Source organism: Pinus tabuliformis, chromosome Q (genome assembly GCF_031772625.1).
Source record: "Pinus tabuliformis cultivar Carrire ecotype Pingquan chromosome Q, CPIR1, whole genome shotgun sequence".
NCBI lineage: Eukaryota > Viridiplantae > Streptophyta > Pinopsida > Pinales > Pinaceae > Pinus > Pinus tabuliformis.
In genome coordinates this window covers 968,400,201-968,423,830 of record NC_142296.1, presented here as the reverse complement: position 1 = coordinate 968,423,830, position 23,630 = coordinate 968,400,201, and positions in this window count along the sequence as shown.

Below are 23,630 nucleotides of genomic sequence, written 5' to 3'. Positions count from 1 at the left end.
AGACATTGACCTTGAGAACTTTCAGTGGGATGAAGCTTGCGACCTTTTGGGCTCGAGATTATGATGAGATGTATCATATGTCAGAGCCTGTGATTGTCATGAATACTCCATTCAGCTTACCCAACAGTAGTGCTAACTCTAGATACATTCTGAAGAAATGGGTAACGGAGCCAACCCAATTTAGGTTGAAACCCAACCAAATCTACAAGACCAAGATATTGAAGAAGGCATACCAATACTTGGTCATATTCACATGTAGACCTTATGGCCAAGCAAGCACAGAAACCTTCCCACGGAGTTGGGTGATCGCACTGGACCAACTGGCTAGAGAAGGAAAATCATGTAACTGGTCCGACATATTTCCTCATCAGTTGAAGGAACAAGTAACAAAGGCTTGACAGTCACTCGAAGGTATGCATGCAAATATTTAGATGTCCTCCTACATCCTAGATGCAGTCTGTGCCTGACAGGAGTTCACGGACTTGAAGTGGGCATGGTCACTGGTAGAGATTATTGTGAACACATATTTCAAGTTGTTGTCCAAATGCAGCTTCAGAAGAGTAATCACATGGTTTTCCGATCATTTTGTCACCCTAGTATACAAGATGATATTCGAACAGGATCCACCCTGCATGTCAAGGGAAGCAATGGAGGCATTGATAGGCATTGCAGATTGGTATGCCTCACCGTCTGACACTTTCATCCGAATTTTCAGTGCAAATAAGCCTCTACGTGTTCTTCCAAAGTTTTCCTTAGACATACTTGTCATGCAGGAAGTAGCATATCACATCTTGGTAGGATTGAAAATTATACTCCATCGGAAGAAGAAGGCACCTTGGCCCGCTCTTCCATTGTGAATTGGGTTATATGAGATCCGGAGTATCAAGCACGTGGATTTCGAAGCAGAACTGATGAAGAAGTACCCATTCAACCTCCGAAGCTACAATCTGTATGACCCACATTGCATTGTGAAATATCACTGCATGAGAGTTCACTTCAATTGGATCCACAGGGCATGTCATTGGGCCGAGGAGGAGTCATGGAGGTATTGCTACAGTTTATCTAGAGCCAATGAACAGGTCGACTTCGTTGTGGAGTGGTTAGCGAAGCAACATGAAGAAAAATCACAGAGAGCACTAGCAGCACCAGTAGCAGTAGTAGCAGCAGAGGAAAGCATACTAGTGCACGACAAAGGGAAGAGGAAGATTGTCGATCGCATGGAGGAGGAGAAACGTTGCAAGTTTCGAGTAGATCAACTTGTAGAGAAACCAGTTATGGCTATAGAGGCAAAGAGGCAACAACATGACAAGAAAATCGCATGAAGGCAAAGGGATAAGAAGAGAATGGAAGAAGCAGAGAAGGAGTTGCATGATATGAGGGAGCAACTCCGAAAGGAACAAGAGTTGCGCAAACAAGAGAGGGAAGTGCAACAGTAGTAGATACAACAGGGGGTGCAACATGTGTAAACAGATGAAGCAACACCCGTACAAGTAGTTGATTCATCTGAACAACTGGCACCAAGCGAAAAGGGTTAACCATCGCAGGGGCAATACTTTGCTCATGAGATAAGCACTTCAACAGTTAGATGTAGACATGGAGTAGCAGGAGTTGGAACAGGACACCAACCTCATGCCTCACCACAAAGAGGTTGACTCACCCACTTCAATGCATCCAGATGATGAGGAATTCTCAAATGACCAAGGAGGCACTGAGATCCTTGGTGATCAGCAGGAAGAAGAGATGCAAAACATCACGTTCGATGAATCCAAACATAGAGTTGTGCAGTCTCACAGAGTGTCAACTCCAGAGGATCATACGTCTCCTGCGCAAGTTGAGGAATGAGTAATCATGATTGATGTGTGCAAACATCTAGCTGCCTTGGCCGATGCAACCAGAGTGTATGCCGAAGCGACTAGCTCAAGTGTTCACTTCCTAATAAGAGAGAATGAGTGAATGGCAAAGGAACTACAAACTACCAAGCAAGGAGGAGACTTGGTGACAATGTCTGCCTGAGCTGAACTGAAGAGGGAAATACTAGATGAAGTATTTTCCCTTGACACAATTATGCGAGCATTGTACTTCAAGTTTGGTACTGTGCACAAGGCAGTCGTCCATCTCAACAGATGGTAGCAGCGATGTGCTAGAAGAGTGTGCATCTTGATGAACTTGCATGTTGTTGTTGATGACATGCAAACATGGATGATGAAGTACAAGGGAGCCCCACTTCACTTGCCTAAGATGAAGAGGGCCAATGCAATCGAGTTGCTAGCACATATCCGGAGTCAGATCCAGAATTATGAAGAGATCCCATATTTCATCACTAGCATACAGGCCTCCTATGCACAAGTATTCAAGAGTATGGATGTTGTGGTGCACACACATGTGATCCCATCACTTGGGACTCTCACCCAGGTGAAGACAAAGAAACAGGTCCGACTAGAGCTTGACTCATACTTCGACGAGTTGATGCGCATTTCCACCAGCCCAGACTTGCCCATCAGTGCAGACATCATGCACAAGTATGTAGCTGGTCCGGCAACATTGAAGACAATGATGTGCATGCTTTCAGAAGAGTTGGATAGAGGAGCTCGAGCAATGTACCCAGATGCTATGGAGGAAAGGGTCAAGTTTCAGATGGATGGAACAAACGGACACCATCAAGGACTACAGATATTGGCATCAATATGCTACTGTTGATAAGCATGAGGATGTTGAGGAGTTGGACTTCCATGGTTTTCTAAGTCAGAGTGATGTCTAGCATGGCTTTCTCAAGCCATTGTGTTCACATGGGTATGTTCACATGGGTACATGTGCATTGTAATGGTAATTCATGTCAAGTGTAAGTCAAGTGTCAATAGTGGATGTAACAGTCATAGAGTAGGTGAAGAGTCATGAGGGTAGTTGAATGGTCACAAAGGGGAATGTCAAGGGCCACCCCACCCTTTGCTATAAATAGTCCCTTATAACTCATTGTATAGGCTTTTGGTCAGCCAAGCTTCCGATAAGACTATCTTGGAGAGAGCTTGGATAGTATTGTAACGTGCCTTGGCTTCTCCACTACACGAAGCTAATACATCTCTTTGGAGGAGCAAGCGGATGTGGCTATAACATTCCATTGTTGGGGATAGCGGGTTTACATGGATGTATTGTATGACTAGAACTTACACTTCTTTATATAATAAGAGCCAGCACGTTTCATGCATATGTTGTATTGTATTCCATTTGTCTTGTTTACTCTAAATAGCATATGTATATTCTTTCTTACACACGCATGTATGGACTTCTCCATATGAGTATGTATGAATCTTTCTGTAATGTGTTGATTGTTTTAACCATCACTTTGGATTGCCAGCTAACTTGCTTTCCAGCTTGTGATGCATATTCACTCGTTGTTCCCTTCCCATTCAAGTACTTTTACAGGTTGCCAAGGGGCACACTCATCTCAACCCACCGGTGTTAGAACCTCTCATGGACCTTCCTTGACTCACTGCAGTGGTCACACCCTTTCTACTGACAGAGTTATCTTACTTTCATCTATGCGAAATCGCAGTCAAAGCATTTCTATACGACCCATTGTTGGGACTCCTACACCAAACGGTCTGAGGTCTAATTGGGACTTCGTACTGTGGAGATCCCCTTGACATGTTGGCAAGTCCAGCACCGTCAACACAGCTTAAGTCACGTTTTTAGTTGAGATTGAATGTTTAGCTTTGTTTCCATGTTAGACATGATTTTGGAAAGTGTTAGACAATTCTGGGTAGTGGTATGAAGGAAGCCTTGAAAAGGTGGCACTGATCTTAGGACCACATACTCAGAACTGAATAATTTGGGTCACAACCACACTAGGCTTGTGTGTGCAGTTGGCGGCCTTCAACCACTTGGAGTTCTTGTCATGTGTGCGGTTGCGGATTAAAGTGTGTGTAAAGGAGCCCCAATTTAGGGTTTGGTCACTTTGGGTGATTCTTTGGCCCCTGAGTGTCCCTATAACCCTATGGAATATTGTGAGTTTTCAGTCGGTGGTTAGTTGTAGGCTCCACTTCCTTAACTGGAGCTAGGAGGTCGGGTCATGTCATAGTAGCTCTTTGTCTCACATTTACTCTAGAAAATTGTTGAAACTAGGTAAATGTGGGAGGGGTGGTTACATATTGGTATAAGAGCTCTCAAGTTCAAGCACTTGGACTAGATGGGTGGAATGTGTTTGTCATGTCGCTTGTGTATGTGTTCGTTATGCATGTATTGTGATAGTGATTGTTGTAGTTGTGTCGTTATGTTGAGGTTGATAATGTTGATGTTGAGATTATTGATATGTTGATTTCATTATATATATATACTGTGCCAATACAAATTGATTTTGCAGGTGAGATAACCTCCCCTAAAATTCATTGAGGTATCTTGATCATGTTTGTATTTGGTTATCTGACGTGGTATGTTTGTAGGAAGTAGAATATCAAATATGATAATAAAAATGGTGGACTATAGTTCATGTGATTCTCCCTACAGATCAGATGAACAACATGGTAATGAGTACTCCCCTAGCATAGCAAATACATTCAGGAGCTTCAAAGCAGTGATCAGAAGTTTTAAGGTGGATAATGACATAAACATTTAGTCACAGGAAAGACTTTCCAAAGCACAGGAGAAGCAAGTAGAAGTTAATTCAGTGGTTCTTCATATTTTTTCATATCTGCAGAGAAAAGGACCACTTAGGATCATTCATGGATAGGAGGAAATGACCAATGGGGCATATGGTAGCAGGTATCAATCAGGATACAAGTTTGGCATGGATGACATGGTCAAAGATGGTAGGTTCTTGGATACACCTGACAGGAGGGGTAATGACTCTATGTTCTATTCTATTTCTAGTTCAGATAGATAGCATTGTCATCACCATTACCATCTATATAGGAGGAGTGAGAAGTAGTGCTTTCTAGAGGAGTTCAAGAAGGCGAAGCCTCCTACATTTGATGAAAAAATGAAGAAGTCACAAGATGCAAAATATTGGTTTCTTGGGATGACTAAGTTTTTTAGATTACATGATTATTCAAAGAATATGAAATTCGGGATAGCTATTTTCAATCTTAAAGGAAAAACAAACATTTTGTGGGAAGATGTGAGGAATGTCAAAGGCATTTGAGAAAATGCTTTGACTTGGAGAGAGTTCGAGAGACTTTTTAGGAAGAAGTATCTATCTGAAAGATACTATGATGGACAAAGGCGTTCTATGATTTGAAGATGGGGTCTATGACCAATGAGGAGTATACTAGAATATTCTTGGAGTTGTTGAGATATGTGCCTTATCTTAAGGAGGAGAAACCAAAGATTCAAAGATTCATCAGTGGGTTACTAGTACCATTCAAGGATAGGATTGAGTTTGATGAGCCTAGATCATTGGAGGAAGGCATCAGAAAGAGTAAGCACTATTATAAGAAATAAAAATGTAAGATTGAGTCTAAGCATGATTGGAAAGGTAATGATAAGAATAAAGGAAAGTGGGCTAAGAAGAGAGGAAAAAATTAGGATATAGATGACAAGAAGAATGCAACACCATACAGAAAATTCAATGCAGTTGACAGAGGACAAGGATTTTAGTCTAGGGAGAAAAATAAGGGTGATGGCAAGAATCCTTTGTAGTGTTGGAATTGTGGCAAGGATAATTGCAAGAGAGATTTTCCACAACATTAGGGTGGTCGTCCGCATATTTACAGTGGTCAGGAGGCACAAACAGTTGGGGATGTTGGACAAAGTATTCCTCATGTTTACGCAACATTGGATAATAGGCAGGTTGATCATCATGCATCTATTATCGAGATGGAAGGTAAGCTTAGTGATCAAGTTGTTTCTATTTTGATTGACACTAGATATAACTATAGTTATGTTAGTCCTAACCTGGTGGATAAGTGTTTCTTGAATAAAAAAGTGTATGAAAAGTCTTGGTTGGAGTTGGCTACAGGTACTAAAAAAATAGTTCATCATTAGGTAAGATCTTGTGCATTTGAACCGAATGGTATGTCTACATCAACACATCTAAATGTCCTTCTGTTGGGATCATACAGTATGTTGTTGGGTATGGATTGGTTGTACATTCACATGACTAAGGTGGATTGCTATGATAAGGCTATCGAATGCTTGGATGATGATGGAGAGAAGAGAATATTATAGGGTAACAAGAAGCCTACATCGATGAGAATGGTTACAACTATGTAGGCAAAGCGCAGTAGCAGGAAAAAATGTGTATTGTTTGCAGTTGATATTTCTAGTGACAATGGGAAGGATGTTGAAATATTTAAGAGGTATCTAGTTTTGTAGCAGTTTTAGGATGTGTTTCTAGTAGAGATCTCAGAGTTACTGCCTCATAGGGAAGTGGACTTCTCTATTAAGTTGATGTCGGGAGAAACATCAACATTGAAGGCACCATAAAAGATGAGCACTCCAGAGTTAGTGGAATCGAAGTTGGAGTTGAAGGAAATGCTTGGAAAAGGGTACATTAGGCCAAGTGTGTCACCTTGGGGTGCACCAATGTTGTTTGTGAAGAAGAAGGATGGTACTCTCAGATTATGCATTGATTACAGGCAATTGAACAAGGTGACGATTAAGAATAGGTACCCTTTGTCATGGATTGTTGATTTGTTTGATCAGTTGAAGGGAGTAGTAGTGTTGTTGAAGATTGAATTGAGATCAAGATATCATCATGTATGCATCAAAGAGAGGACATCTACAAGACTACTTTCTAGACCAGTTATGAGAATTGTGAATATGTATTAGTTCCTTTTGGTTTAATTAATGCTCCAACTACTTTCATGTGTTTGATGAATATTGTGTTGGGTACTTATATGGACAAGTTTATGATTGTATTCATTGATGACATATTGATATATTATAAGAATGAAGAAGAGCATGCAGAACATCTAGCAACAATGTTAAAATTTCTAAGAGAGCGTTAGATGTATGCCAAACTTAGTAAATGCAATTTATTTCAGATAGAAGTTCATTATTTAGGGCATGTGGCTTCCAATGAAGGTATAGAAATGGACCTGGAAAATATCATAGCTATAATGGAGTGGGAAACTCCTCGAAATGTGGATGAGGACAGATCATTCATGGGACTAGTAGGTTACTATGGGTGGTTCATCAGGAACTTCTCTCGGATTTCCTATCCTACTAATTTTTCTTGCGAAAAGGGAAGAATTTTGAATGGATAGAGGAATGTGTAGCTAGTTTTGAGTATTTGAAGTAGTTGCTTACAAATGCTTCAATGTTGAAGATTACAAATGTAGATAAAGAGTTTGTGGTATTTATAGATGCTTGTAAGAGAGGACTTGGAAGAGTCCTAGTGCAAGATGGACAGGTAGTATGCTATGAGTCAAGGAAACTGAATGAGCATGAGCAGAACTATGTGACGTGTTATCACTTAGAACTATTTAAAAAAAAAAAAAATTGATGCATATATTCCTCTGTCCTAAGTCCGATGACAAGGGTCTGTGTTAAGTTGATTTCATTTTGTTTTTCGTCAATTAGGATTTGGAGTTTTAAAGTTTTAAACTCAAACCATACTCGACTCCTATTGGTTCTCCTCCACCCATCATTGTTCCATAGCCATGTTTTGTCTCATCCAAGTCACCGTGTCTTTTAGTGATTTCGCAGCGTAATCCCATTGGCCAGTTTCGTAGCGCAATTATGGTTAAGCAATTTCGCAGCGCGTCATGATTAGGCCGTTTCGCAGCGCATCATCATAATTTAAAACTAACAGCGCTGCGAAATCGTGGATTCGTGTATTTCGCAGCGAATCTTTCCCGAAATGTCAAGTCCGTAGGTGAGTCACCAATTGTGTCCACTCATGTCAGTTTATGTACCCCTCGTTTCACGTTTGAACGCTCATTTGCCACTACCCCACCAATAGATCTGTTAATATGCACAGAAATATCATTCCCAAGAGATTTTGCCGTGCATAGACCTTAATGATGGTCGTAAGTGCTGCATGAGTGAAAAGTCTGCATGATTATGTATTGAAGTGTTTCAATGAAACAATTTGAATTTCAAGCGAGGTTGATTTCAAGCGAGCCTGATTACAAGCGAGCCTGATTTAAAAAAAAAAAAGAGCTGAAACAGAATAAGGATTTTGATAAAGAGCTGTTAGACTTTGTGTGTGAAGATTTCAAAGGGAAAAATGGAGAGGAAAGAACACAGATCCGGTAAATGCCAGAGGACTGAACCTGAGGGCCTGGATATAGCGTTGAGGGATGAAGGCGTGAAGAAAGCGTTCAAAGATGTCGGGTGCTAGAACTTTTGCAAAAAGCTTCAAGGAGGACATGCGCAGGTAACTAAAGAATTTGCGCTAAACTTCACTGGTTTAAATTCAAAGATAGCTATGCTAGAAGTCCAAGTTTCTCCAGAAGCCATAGCTGTTGTGACAGAGATCCCAAGAGGACGGGAAGAATGGTTTAAAAATTTTAAGTTTGATATGAACCCTTGTAAAGAGTTTTTAAAGGAGGCATATGTAAACGAAGACTTAACAAAAGCAGTGCCCAGAAATTATGTCAAGGAACATTACGCTCTTCTTCTTACCTGCATACAGAAATATTTGACCTGTGAGGGAAGGTACAATAAGGTTTATTCTTATCATTTCAAACTGCTTTTGCATTTCACTGGGAAAGTCTCCATAGACATTCCTTTTTATTTGTTTCGCAGTTTGAGTAAGATGTGTGACAAGGTGCAGTTAAGGAAAGAGGACTGTGAAACCTCCTTGTTTCATCATGGTTTGATCAAGTTGTTAGTTTTGGATGGCCTTCAAAAGATAGGCAGAGACTGGAATTCGTTTATTTTCATGGCTGGATTCCAAAGCAAGACTAGCCTTACTCCAAAACCAGCCAGAGAACTCACAATAGCTGAGCTTCAAAAAGAAGCAAGAGCTAAAAAGCAAACCAAATCACAGCTAAAAAAACCATTGAAGCCACTGATCATTCAAGAACAACCTCAGAAATCAACAAAGGAAAAAACTCAGGATAAGAAGACTGTACCTGAAACAAGCAGATCTGAAGCAGTCTCAAGGGTAAGGACAAGAGGCCAAATAAATAAGGAAAAAGGTAAAGCCATAGCTGTTGAAGAGAGCCCAGTGTCTAAGGCAAGTTTGAAAGATCTATTATAGGCCATTAAATTCGAGCAATCTGAACCAGTCCATATTGATTTGACACAGTCATCACCAGAAAGTGCCAAGAAGTCTAAAGCCTCAAAAAGGCTTAAATTTGATGAGCCAGGTGAAGAATTTATTTTTAAACCCAGGAGACCTATTACAAGGAAGCAAGTAAAGGAAGCGCTGCCCAGAACAGAGGAAACCGAGAAAGTTAGGCAAAAGGATACAAGCAGAATAGTCATCACATCTCAAGGAGACAATATAGCAGCCATAAAGAGCCAATTAGAAGCAGCTAAATATGAGATTGCCAAATTGAAGCAAGCAGTTAGAAAACATGCAGATGTGTATACAAATTATCGTAAAGCTCTGTGGAAAGGAACTGAAACCTTTCAAAACCAGTTGAATTCAGTAGTTGATGGCCATGCACAATTTCACACATGGACAGTACCAGCCATCAAGGAGGCCCAGTTCATTAGAAAAATAAATATGCAATTAAGAGCTGAGAATAAAGCTCTGAAGAAGAAGATTGAAGACCTGAAGGTACAGCTAGGCCAGTTAGCTGCCAAATGAATTTTCTTTTCAAAGAAAGGTTTTGTTCCAACTTTTTGTCAAATTTGCTTAGTCTTATTGTTTTTGAAGACATGTAAATCCCTGCCTGCTATTATATGAAAAGTCGAAGGGAGTTTTTGGCAATCAAATGTTTCGGTGATAAAGGTCTCGGGTTAAAGGCAAGTTGTTTTAAATAATTCAGCAGTTTCGTAGCGCGCTATGAAACTGTTGTAGGTGATGATTTTAATACAGACAGGAAGTTTGGGATTATGAGCGGGAATTTTGAAAAGGAGACACCTAAAGGATATGCAAGATATCAGATGGAGCTATCATAGCCATTCAGATCAAGACAGGTGTACGTTTAAAAAAAAGTGGAATATTTTAACCCAAGTTCAAATTTCTGTTGTAAAGCCCCTTTATCACCGTTCAAAGGGTATTTAATGATTTGCATACAAGGAACTTTTGCCTGCACACCTGCTCATCGATGCAGCCTACAACACATCAAAAACGTGGCAGTGTTCCATATTTTGGGTCATTAAAGGCTAGAAGACATGCTGCTGTACATTCGAGCAATTTGAGGAAAAATGGAACCAAGAAGCAAGGGACATCTCCTAAAGATTCAGCATTCAAAGTCGATATGGAGTATTAAACATCCAGCTCAGCCAAATCGAAGGAGGACCAGGTGTCAAAGAACAAGGAGAGGCCATTATGCATGGAACATGAAGTTAGAGTCATAGTTAATTTAGAACTCTTTAAAAACTCCAGTCAGCACTTTAGTTGTATTTATTAGTTAGTTCAATAGCTGATAGGTGTCAGTAGAGGTAGTTATCGACTCCCCTCATGCTGGAGGAGGAAGCTCGAATTAGTTAGAATAAGGATTCTATATATAGCTGAAACAGCAATGTAATGAGGGTTGGATATTTTATAAAACAGAGTACTGTTTTGGCTTATGTAAAGACAGAATTCAGTAATATAAGTTGGCTGCTTTTCTTCTCAGGATTCATAAAGGATTTCCATGTTCAGAATGGTGATTTATTCCTTTCTTAATGTCTTTTACAGTTGTATAAATGCATAATCACTCAGAATTCACTGATTGTGCTCTGATTTCCTGTATGCATTTGTAAACTGTGGTTTTATATGAGTTGTGTTCTGAGCACCTAAATGCTAAATGCCCTGACTTCTATGTAAAGGCAGTATCATTGTTTACTGAAGTATGATTGACTCCATAGGCCCAATGGAAATTAGTTTAATGTTTGTCCAGCCTTCATATTTGTTAATGTTATTCCACAAGAGTTAGCCATCTTATTAATAGTCAAAATCAATAACCCTTTGAGAGAGCCCTCTCAGGCTAAGGAGGCTAAGCCTTAGTCAAAAGATTGGTTTGAAACAGTTACTTGAAGTCTTCCTGGTTTGCAGCCTTCCAGGGCTTGATTTTGAGATAACATGACGCATGATCTTGAGTTGGCATCGATCATTCATGGATTGAATCCGTGGAGACACTATCTTCTTGGAAATAGGTTCATTTTGACAAGTGATCATACTGGGTTGAGATACTTGTTTGACCAACCTAATCGGAATGCCAGGTAAGCTAGGTGGTTGACTATGCTTAGTCAGTTTGACTTTGAGATCAGGTACATTAAGAGTAAAGAGAACATTGTTGTAGATGCTCTTAGCATAAGAATGCAGGTAAACCACATTGTAACTATGAGTTCATATGGGACATATTTATAGGATCATATCTTACAGGAAGGACAACAAGATGACAGGTACCAACAACTTAAGCATAGGTTACAATAGTAGGGTATAGGTGAACAAGATGTGGAAAATCATCTCACAACATATGGTTTGGTCACATTTATGGAGAAGATCTATATGTTGGACAATATTGAGCTCAAGAAGCTTATCTTGCGGTAATTTAAGGTCAAGTTGTATTCAGGTCACCCAGGATATCAAAAGACATTGACAGTCGTTAAGAAGTTCTACCATTGGTTGAACTTGAAGAAATAGGTGGCTGAGTTTGTTGCAAGATGTTTGGATTTTCAACAGATAAAAGTAGAGTGTAAGCATCTAGGTGGTTTACTGCAATCAATTCGGATTCCATAGTGGAAATGGGCGGTCATTTCCATGTACTTCATTACAAGTTTGTCGAGGACATATAAACAACATGATTCTATTATGGTTATGGTTGACATGTTGACTAAGGTAGATCATTTCATTCTAGTGAAGTCCATGAATTCATCTAGTGAGGTAGCCTAGGTCTTCATTGGGGAGATAGTGAGGTTACATGGTATTCCTAAGGAGATTGTGTCATGCAGAGTTTTCAATTTCACTTCCAAGTTTTGGAAGGAATTGTTTGTAGGTTTGGAGACAAAGTTGGCCTTTAGTACAACTTATCATCTGCAAAAAGATGGATAGGTAGAAAGGTTCAACAGGATTATTGAGGACATTTTGAGAATGTTTTCTATGCATTAGCAGTGAAAGTACAAGAGAATCTTCCACTAGTGGAGTTTACATATAATAATGAGTATCACGAATCTTTGAAGATGAGTCTGTTTGAGACACTTTATGGCTGGAGTTGTAATACTCCCATCATTTGGAGTGATCCAATGAATAGGGTATTGACTAGACCATATAAGTTGATAGAGATGGAACAGGAAATGCAAGTTATCAAGAAGAACCTAAACGAAACACAAGATAGACAGAAGAGTTATGCAGATCAACATAGGGTATTTAAGGAGTTTTAGGATGGGGAACATGTGTACTTGTGCATCAAGCCCAAGAAGATCTCCTTAAGGATTGGATCATGTGCCAAGTTGGCACCTTAATATTGTGGGCCTTTCAAAATCCTTAAGAGGGTTAGATCAGTGGCCTATCAACTTACATTGCCTCTGACAGTGAAAGTCCATGATGTTTTCCATGTGTCATTGCTTAAGAAGTATGTGAAATACGTTGATCATGTGATTGACTTGTTTGTATTACAGGTGGAACCAGAAGGAGAATTCTAGTTGAAACCTCAATGCATTTTTCAACGAAAGATGTTCATTCTTTGGAATCGAGCAATCGAGTAAGTTAAATTGCAATGGAAGAAATTTGGGCCTGATGAAGTTACATGGGAGATTCTTGATCAGACGTGGGTTATGTATCCTTCTCTATTACTTGGTTGAGTGGATGTATTCTGATATATGTTTTGATGTTGTGTTTTGGTTATGTCTGTATATGCATATGTATGTAAATATCACATCGAGTTCTATTATAAAGCTCCAATAAGTGGTATGATGTTCATGATATGTTGGTTATGTCTTCTGCAATATGATATGATGTAAATGATGCAACATGATGTGTTCTAAATATCCATGGGAAACATGTTTTTGGTTGTTTATAAGTGTCATTGAACACCGAGAACGATGTTCCCCTAAGGGAGAGGAGTTTCTAAGAACTTTGGTTGATTTCCTATGTAAATAAAAAAATAAGAACAAGGTCATGGGACACGTATTCCAAGTTGAATGTTGGGAAAAACATAGTGATGGGGATCACTTGTGATTAATTAATGGCTACGGAAATTGGCAAAGGTAAAGTGGTAATAATTGGAATTTTATTTATGAAAATAATGGAAAATAGGAGAAAATGGATATGAAAGGTCACATATTTTCATGAGGAGGAAATTGAAGGAAAATTAACGAAAAATGAAGAAAATAGAGGCCTCAATGATAAAAAGGATTTTGAGGATTAGTTGACATATTTTGACAATTCTGTGGAGGATCTCTCTCTTTATTCTTTCATCCTCTTATACTCTTGCACACTTAGAGTTATCTTGGAGCACTTTGTCATACATTAGATTTCGAGAAAGAAGGCAAAATAAAGTAGGAAAGTGCAAGGGATCAAGTGGATCAACAACTACAACTAGATTTCTTTGCAGGTAACAGGTTGCATGTGTGATTTCCTTGTTGATTTATAGATGCATGATATATGCATGTTGTTCTAGTTATGTGTTGTTATTGGGATGGGGGATTTCCTAGATTGATAGTGGTTTTAGCCTTGCCTTTCCATTTCCTAGATAGCCATGGTGTTTTGGGTTTTTCCACTTTACTATTTTCTAGTTGGTGCTCATAATTCCTTATGGTTGTGGGTTGGAACAAATACTCTTGAAGCCCTGGAAGAACATGGGTTGAGTTACTAGTCTTGGAACCTATGTTGGAAAAACGATCTGGAGCCCTTGGTGGGTTAAGATACTGGTCCTGGAGTCAGGTTGGACAAACACTCTGGAGCCTTAGAAGGTCGTGTGTTGAGTTACTAGTTCTTGGAGCCTTGGATAACTAGGGTAGATATTGATATCGTTGGTGTTAGTGATGTCTGACTATGAGGTGGAATCACTGGTTGAGGGTTGAGGTGGTTTGGCCTCTAGAAGCCCTGGTTTGGATTCTTTAGTTTATTCTGTGAGATCCCACATTCATGCTTGGAATACGACGCGGAGGTGATTGCCTGAAAGAGAGATTTGGTTCAGCCCAATCTATGGTCGGGTGGTACGTGGAAGTCCCTGACTTGGTTGGAATTTTCATTTTTTAATAAGAGTTATTCATCTATGACGATTCATGTATATTTTTTGACAGTATGTTAGTGATAATATGGTAGTGTTGTCATGGTTGATATGTTGGTTATTTTCTGGTTATATGTTGTTTATATATTGTGTATATTTTATGGTTCTTGTCATGAATTGTTTATCTATTTATCGGTGATGAATGTATGGATTAATAAGTGGCATTGAAACTTTTTGGAAAGGGCATTGGGCCTTCTTGGTGATTATCAGATGAATCTCAGAATTTTATGATCAGATGTGTATTCATGACTTGTAGCTTACATGCTTTCCATGTGTTTGATGAAATGCCTAGTATGTTCTGGTCAGTCTAGGTCAAGTTTTGAGTTGAGATTGAATGTTTATATTTATTTCTATGTTAGACATGATTTTGGAAAGTCTTAGTAAATTCTGGGTAGTGGTCTAGAGGTAGGCCTGAAAAGGTGGCACTGATCCCAGGACCACATGCTCAGAACTGAAAAATTTGGGTCATAACTACATCTAGGTGGGCTTGTGCATGCGGTTGAAGGCCTTCAACCACTTGGAGGCCCTGTCATGTGTGTGATTAGGGGTTAAAGTGTGTGCAAATGAGCCCTAACTCAGGGTTTCGTCACGTGGGGTGATTCTTTGGCCCCTGAGTGTCCCTCCAACCCTGTAGAATATTGTGAGTTGCCAGTGGTGGTCAGTTGTAGACACCACTTCCTTAACTAGATCTAGGATGTCGGGTCATGTCATTGTAGCTCTCTGTCTCATATTTACCCTAGGAGACAGTTGAAAGTGGGTAAATGTGGGAGAAGTGGTTACAAAGTTTGAGAAAAAAGGAAAATAAACAACCTCGGGTGAAAACTTCCTCCAAGGCACCTTGGGTAGACCTATTCGCTGAAAACCTCCATGATGAAGCTAGTGGGCCTTGAAAAAGAGAGAAAAATGAAAATATACATTAAATAATGTGTTTTATCTTACCTTGATTTGTGTGCAAGTATCATAGAGGAACGCATTAACAAGGTGAGTCGAACACACCAACATGCACATTCAACTGAAGGCATCAATTCATGCATTCTCAAAGTGCATAGATAGAGTCCCTACACCATTTTCCATAATTAGATGTTGATAAACAAAGTGTAGTTTAGATTAGGCTTGATTCCTCTTTTTTTATAATTACTTGTGAATATTAAATTTCTTATTATTACTCGTTATGTCTTCTTCATTATTCAATTATACAAATGTTCAATCTTCCAAGAAAATAAAGAGACAAGAGACACCAAAATTAGGTTTCTTGCCAGGGAAAAAATCCACAAGGGGAAAACCCAACAATCCTTCTCTTATAGAATCATATCGAAATGAGATCTCCAATACCAAGACCAAGACCAATGCTGCCACCAAAAGGCCTAATCCAGCTCTACACCAAGTCACCTCCAAGAGTCAAAGTCAACGCAAGTCAAATATGGTCCAATTATGGTCAATGTCCTAAATTTTTGAGCCTACAGTAGCATAGAAGCTTTGGCATGTTTACATGTGAGAGTTGTGGAAAGTTCGAGTTTTGTTCAATACAAGAATATTCTTCTCTCTCCTTTAACTTCTTTTCTCTTTTCTAACTTTAGCTCATTGTTCTCCTTCAATTGGTTCAAAAGATGCTTTTTCATGTGTGTATGAATTGTCTCTCAAATAATTCGAATTGTATTCTATATATATCTATCTAGGAAGGTTGAATGGGTGCCACTCTAGAGGGGTAGGCTGACTTGTTCCAAGGAGGGACGACTTGAAATTTTGTCGAATAATGACTCAATATAAAAATCGTTTTTCTTTTTCTTACAAATGTCCAAAAGGGACATGACTCAAATAATTTTTATTTGACTTGTAATAAATTATTTTTTACTCTATAAGCATGAAGAACATGCTTTTACCAAAATATAATAAATGTAAATACAATAAATACATTAGTAATTTTACATTATGAAGACCGAATCTAGTTACAACTTCAACATTATCCATCAACCATAGCATCAGATCCACATCTCCAAATCCTTTCCATGCATTTCTTTCCACTTCCCCGAACTACTATACTAAAGTCTTGTAATGTTCTAGGATAACCCAGATTTGATGAAAAGCTACTTATCGATTAATTTATTTGCATATAAGTTAGGGGAAAGAACCAAAGGAATCCTAACACCTATATATTCCATCAATATGCATTACATCTCAGTTTTTCCTCCACTATTCACCATTTCTAATCTACAACAACTCAAATTCCTTGTTTTTCCATCACAACCACAATCAAAAGCCTCTCCATCACCATCATCAACTCCTCTTCGAATTACCAATTCAAATGAGTATTTTGATGAGCATGATGGATCTCTATCGCTTCTACAAGAGACTACACAATCCTATAGTAGCCTACAGAAATCCTACATGCCCAAATCTTCGACATTCCTAAGAAAAATCATAGCATACAACAAATTCCTTCATCTCCAAATCATCATTAGTAGTATGTACACCCCTTCTAGTTCTAAAAATGGACTTGAGAAACTATAGGATTTCTTATAGACTACTACAGAATTACATGTTCAAGCAGTAACATCATGAGAACACTTGCAAATACATCATAGAAACCTCCAAAATCATGAAAATACAAAACATTAGGGTACAAGATCTCTTACACGTACCTTTCAATTTTATTTGAAGCATTAGTAAATTTTAAGAGTGAAAAAATCAAATGGTTTTATAGTGAGACAGACTAGCAAAGGTCTTAGAAAAAATTAGCAAAAAACTCCACTTGGACTAAAATTTGTTCCCACATGTGAGGAGGTGAATAATAAAATTCAGGGGATCATTTAAAAAGTATGCCATTTTCGCCCACTAATGACAAGGTAAAGTGGGAGTACAAGGACACAAAGACCAATATAGGTAGGTGGGGGCCAACTCAACTATTGCACACTAATTTTTCTCTCATCTACCACCCGATAGTATATCCACTTAACCTTGGGATCAACTTCAACTTACCACCTATTCTCATTCCATGTTCTAGATGCACGCAAGTATTAAAAATTCTCAACGAAGTCTTCCATTGCTAAAGGATAAAATTATAGGATATTGAGCTCAAATCTTTGAGCTATTGGAAACAGTATGTAAAAAGCTACAAGATATAGAGGGTTATGGTATATGACACTAGGCATCACTTGGAATGCTCACAGAGAGCCCCAAAATCTTTAAATGTGTAACTAGGTTCAGTCTTCATAATGTTTATTGTAATCATTTTTGTGGAGGTAAATCCCCTCTGCGGACAGAGGCGATCCCTACTAGCCCAAATGGGGTCTAGCAACAATCAAAAAACGCTAACACGTAGGTTCCTAATTGCAAATCAAAGACCGATGATGAGGGCCTACCTGGATTCCAACGCTAATATTTGTAGAAGAGTCGTTGCTCCCATTCCTTTGCTCCGACTGGTCACAATCCCCACGATCCTCGTGAACGGACATTTGCACATGCAAAGAACGACACAAACACAAGCATAAAATCCAATAGATGCAACTATATATCAGTCAGAAAGGATATAACTCAATCATCATTACAAAGACAATAAGGGTGGCACCATAATGATAGTCGTCTATTATTGATAAACAACAAAGAAGAATACAACCATAGTTCTGACGTCAAATCCTCCTTTGGCTGGGTGATCAGCAGCACATGCCTTGCAAAGCTTGTTGGGAATGGGGAACAAGCCTCTCTCTCCTTGGTCCCTTGGATAAGAATCTCCTCACTTTAGATTTAGCCTCATGGGAATGAATAATGCTCCTTGTAGCATGAACTTGGCAATTCTCAGACTTTGAGACTTAGAATTTGGAACTTGGAGACTCTAACTTGTCAAAGGCAAAAGGACAAGCCTTTATAGATAGAGGAGAAGGAGTTAGGGTCATCCACAAGATTCATGGGATTGGATTTATCACTAAGAAGCTTCCATGAGAGGTGGAGAACTACTTCCCTTCTATGGAGATTCAAAGCCCAACTGAACTAACTCAAGATGGAATCAGTTCATGAGTGGGTTAGGAAGAACCTTCGTAAGTTTGTTTGTTAAAAACTTTACCCAACTGGGTTGGCGCGAGTGCGACTCTAAGACAGAGCGCCAGTTGGCGTGCCCTTTTTAGAGGATTTCCCCCATTGGCGCGAGTGATACACAGTGGAACCACGCCAATGGAAAAAGGGCTATTTTTATGGGTATTTTACAGAAGGTGTCTTCAGGGCATATGAAGTACATACTCAAGGGGATACAATGCAAGTGTTTTTAGGTTATGTCACTTCTCACAAGTCCCAGAATAAGTCCTCCAATGTGCAGGAAAAGGGGTAACAGGGACGGTGACAAATTACTGTGTAACAGATGCCCCCTAAAGCATGAAGCCCGAGAGAGAGAGAGGGGTGAAATGCTTTACAAGAACATGGCCAACTGAAAACACTACCGCCAGAGAACCTGCATGAAGAAGTACAACTGATATCTCAAGTACATGATGTATGTGGTATGGGCACAGCCATCCATAGCAGAGTACATAAAAATCCAGATCCAAGGTATGGGCGCAGCCATCCAGTAAGGATTGATAAGTCGACTCAGGCATGGTCGCAGCCATCCAGTGAATGAGTCATGTAATGATCATAATAATCCACAAAATTTCAACCTGGATCTCAACAGACAAAATCCAGGGTCTTGCGCTCCATCTCAACCCGAACAAAGTACAAGTTCAAGCATGCGAATATGGGAGTTGAAGTCGAACATGCAAGAACATCGTCTGATTACCAATCAATGATGAAAACTGTTAACAGACATGAGAGGTACCACCAATAATGAAAATGGTCCTCAAGGTACTATAGGTACAATCTACGGCGTGTGAATCAGTGAGCCGGCATCGAACACCTGTAGAATCATTCGATCGAAGGCCAGTGATGAAAACCTCGCGTCGATCACGAAGAACCCGCCATTGAGGCATGCAGGCTCCAAGGCACCTGAAGGGAGTCTCTAGATCAACTTCCTGGATAATGAGCTAAAGTCGACAGGAAGTGACCTTGATCGAAGGTGGGCCATAATATTTCCCAGATCATCGACACGAGACAGAGAAGGATAAGATGTTTTGTGTGAGGTATCAGAGGGAGGTTGAGTATGCTACATATGTCAACTTCTCTTGAACATATTGGTGGCACGACAGTGGACTTGGCAGTATTTTACATCAAATGATCAGGGGTCATGGTGACAAGGCAATGAGCAGATGAGAGGTCAAAAAGGATAACCCAAACCCACGGAGGCAAGTGTAAAAACAAGATGAGATGTCCCCACCCAGACACGAATGCAGACAAGTGTCATGTTCAAGAGCGACATACTACCAAAGACTCGATTTGGAAAGGGGAGTTGTTTCATTTTTTGATTCACAGGGATAGCATATGCTTGAAAGGCATCATTTCGACGGAATCTGATGTCATTAAGTTTTAACGAGTCTGACAAAGGAAGAACTCAGCGTCTTTTCATGTTTAGAGAGTTTGAAAAGACAACAGAAAAGGAAACTCCAGGGGGGTCCTTTTTCGTAGAGTTGTGTCTCTCGAGCCCGAAAAAGTATAAAACAATGCTCGAAAGAACCGCCCGACCATTACGATCGAGGAGTACTTTTCATAAGTAGTGATTTCGACCTAAAAAAGTAAAAAAGTGATCGAAACCACGTCGCTTCGTAACCGTTAACGAACCTGAAACGACAAGGGTCCGACAATCTTTTCGTTTTTACACGGTCGGAAAAGGGTTTAAAGACGATCGCCTCTCATTTACCTTTAACGATTCGAGAGGACCAACTCGGTATTCTTTTCATGTTTAGAGAGTCAGAAAAGAGCAAAAAGGTGACTCCAAAGTGACAGAGTCGGAAAAGAGTTTAAAGACGACCACCTCTTATTTACGTTTAGTGAGTCAAGAGGAATAACTCGGCAATCTTTTCATATTTAGACAGTCAGAAAAGAGCTAAAAGCAGACCTCCATTTTTATTCTCTTTAACGAGTCAAAAAGGGAAAAATACTCGGCAATCTTTTCATATTTTACGAGTCATAAAAGAGCTTAAAGGTGACTCATCCTAGAGGAACGAGTGGTATAAAGGGTAGCAACTGGTTCCGGCAATGGTGGAACTACTCAAAACATGTAATGGTCAAGAGGTTGGCTAATAAAACCACTCATCGCTGCGGTTCCTTAGGAAAGGGAAAACAACCAAGTGAAAGCATATGATTGGCCAAAGAGATGGTGGCGATGAAACGAAACAACCAAGGCTCATCTAGCAAAATTTAGCGAATAAAAAGGCAATCACAAGATGTAAATCAGGTATGAGTTCATTTTTACACAAGCTAGAACCGTGGAGAACTCTGCTTGGATTCGGTTTCATTTTTACACAAGCTTGAAATGAAAAACTATGCTTGTTATGAGTTCACATGCCCCCAGCATAATGACGCAAATCGAGGTACATGCCCCCCAAGCTTCATTGCATTCAATGAGGTGGATGGAATGAAGGTTCACTTTCGAGATCTTGGAAAGACTCGACTTGGATTTTACGAGATCTGAATCAAAGACTCGATTTGGAAAGGGGAGTTGTTTCATTTTTTGATGAGGTTGGCACAGTAAAAGAACTATCCTCATAACCCTTGTTTCGTTTTTTAACGAGCTTAACACAAGATCAGGAACTATGCTCGAACACCTTGTTTCATTTTTTAACGAGGTCGACACAAGATCAAAAACTATCCTCGGGACACTTTGTTCCGTTTTTTAACGAGGTCGCCACAAGATCAAAACTATCCTCGATGACCTTCTTTCGTTTTTTAACAAGGTTGCCACAAGATCAAAACTATCCTCGGACAGACCCAGTTTCATTTTTTAAGGAGCTTAACATAGGAAAGTGAACTATGCTCCGACCAGACCTAGTTTCATTTTTTAAGGAGCTTGACATAGGAAAGGAACTATGCTCTGGCCAGAACTAGTTTCATTTTTTAAGGAGCTTGACATAGGAAAGGAACTATGCTCCGCCCGAACTTCATCATAATTAACAAGAAGTCGGGTTTCCAAGAGTGCCACTCCCGGTGGAAGGACAACATCTCGGAAGTCAGGACCCAATGCCCTTAGGACACTATGCACGATGGCAGCATCACTGGATACAGGCACGGGAGAAGTGGCCACGTAGTTGATCTGTGGTGGGGCAGATACAACTGGTGGATAAAAACCAGGAGGGGATGACGGCTGTGTAGGAGGCACCAGGGGACTAAAGAATGATAATTGATCTATAGTCACGATTATTCCGTCGTGTGGAAAGCAAACCACACGGAAAGGCGAAGAAACAAGGGCCCCCATCGCATAAACATAGTCACGGCCAAGGAGAAGACTGAAATCTAAAGCACCTTGGGTAACCAGTACATCTATATAGACGTTTTTTCCTCCCAAAGTAATAGGGAACTTCGGGAGGACTCCTAGAGATGGACAGGCTCCTCCGTCGAAGGCCAACAGATTCTGCGTGACTGGCACAAACTGTGGGGAGCCCAAAGCTTGCCAAGTAGTGAAAGGCATGAGACTGACAGATGCACCCTCATCCAAGACAGTGCCAGGTACTGCCTTATCATAGGCATGTACTGTAATTTGGAAAGGCACATGGGATGGAAGGCGGAATGTAGTCAAATGACTCCAGTCGAAGGAAGTGACCAAACTACTTGGTGGGGGAATCGTATGATTGCCCCCATGCTTTAAAGGAACCGAAGAGGGACTCTCGGGATCAGCTGGGATAGGAGAGTCATTTCCGGATTCACGAGAATCTGAGGAGATGAGAAGAGCATGATCATGATGCTCTTCCGAAACAGAGTAATCGACGGGTGGTGAACTCGATTCGACACTCTTTCCGACCAACGGTTGGTTTGGAATAGGCTTGGCACTGCCGGGTTCGGGAAGAGGAGCCTGGACAAGAGAAGAATCTAAGTCGATCTCTTTGTCCACAAGGAGGGGGTCAGAAGAGAGCCTCTGATAACCAACAGGAAGTTGGGGTGAAGAAGCTGTAAGACTTTCCAAAACAGCGGAAGCTTTATCCATGAGCGGACAAAGGTGAAGGGGATGGTTGCCTTCACATAGTCTATAGGGGATTCGAATCTTCCCTTTCTTCTGAATGTTGTCAGTTGATAGGGTGGCATCGTCATGAGCTTTAGAGGAAAATGAGGGACGATCCGGATTGCAAGACCATACTTCTAGGATCCTGTGAATGCCAGGACAATCATGAAGAAGGTGGTCATCCTTGCACAATCGACAAGGAAATTTGACCTTCCGCGGAGGAGCAGAAGGTGGCTCGACTTGAGTTGTACTTTTAACCTCTCACTTAGGAGACTTCTTCTTCTTCGTTTTCTTCTTCTTCTTCTTAGCCACCTGGTTATTTGAATCCAGACTTTCACCAGGCGAAGTAGAAGATGAGGACGCAGAAACAGGCGAAGAAGGGGAGAGGTCCACCTTAGAATCAACATGATGTTGTTCGGGTGGAGGAACTGATTGACCAGCAGTTGAGATGGTAGGGACCAGAGAGGTTGAGAACAACCAAACAGGCAACCCAACAGTTAACCCAAGAAGGGACAACGTTGCCATGTAAGGAGCACCAACATTTCCAAAAGGAGGGAAATGACCAGGATTCCCATCAGAGGGGATGCCTGGGTTGGTAAACTCTGGAAAAGTTGCCATCACAAACGAGAAAGAACCCTACTCAAACTAACGCAAACAAGATCTAACCGGGTAAATGTGAATCGTGGCCGAATAAATTTTAAGATGCAAGGACATAACTTGACCTTTTCATTTTTAAAGAGTCGAGAAAAGGACAAAAAATGACTCTAGTCGCCTTCGAATGTTTAATGAGCCTGAAGTGACAAGTGCTCAGATGGACCTTTTCTTTTAGGGAGTCTGAAAAGGAATGAAAGTGACTACTCTGGTGAGCTAGGCAAAAGGGTTTACCAAACAAATTTGTAAAACTGCATATACACCTTGGCAGTCATATGAAAACCAAGGACTTTCCGTACGGCAGTCAATCTTCCTGAATGTTGTGTTCGGTGCATTACGGCTTGTAAGGCGGCAGACACGGCTTCCTATGGATAAAGGATGATAACCTAGTGGGGTATCCCCATATACTCGATGGTACGTGGGAGCTCAAATCCGTACTAGACCACTATTGCATCATGGAAGGAGGAATCACCCAACCTTGAGTGAAACAAAAGTGACTAGGTTTAATGACACCGGAGCACGTCTCTAGCCTAGACCTCTAAATGTGTGCGTTATGTTCCAATGCATTGTTAGATTCATTCAGTTCATTTTAAAGTTGATCTTGTATTAGGTTTCAGTTTTCAGGTCTTACCGTATGTAAT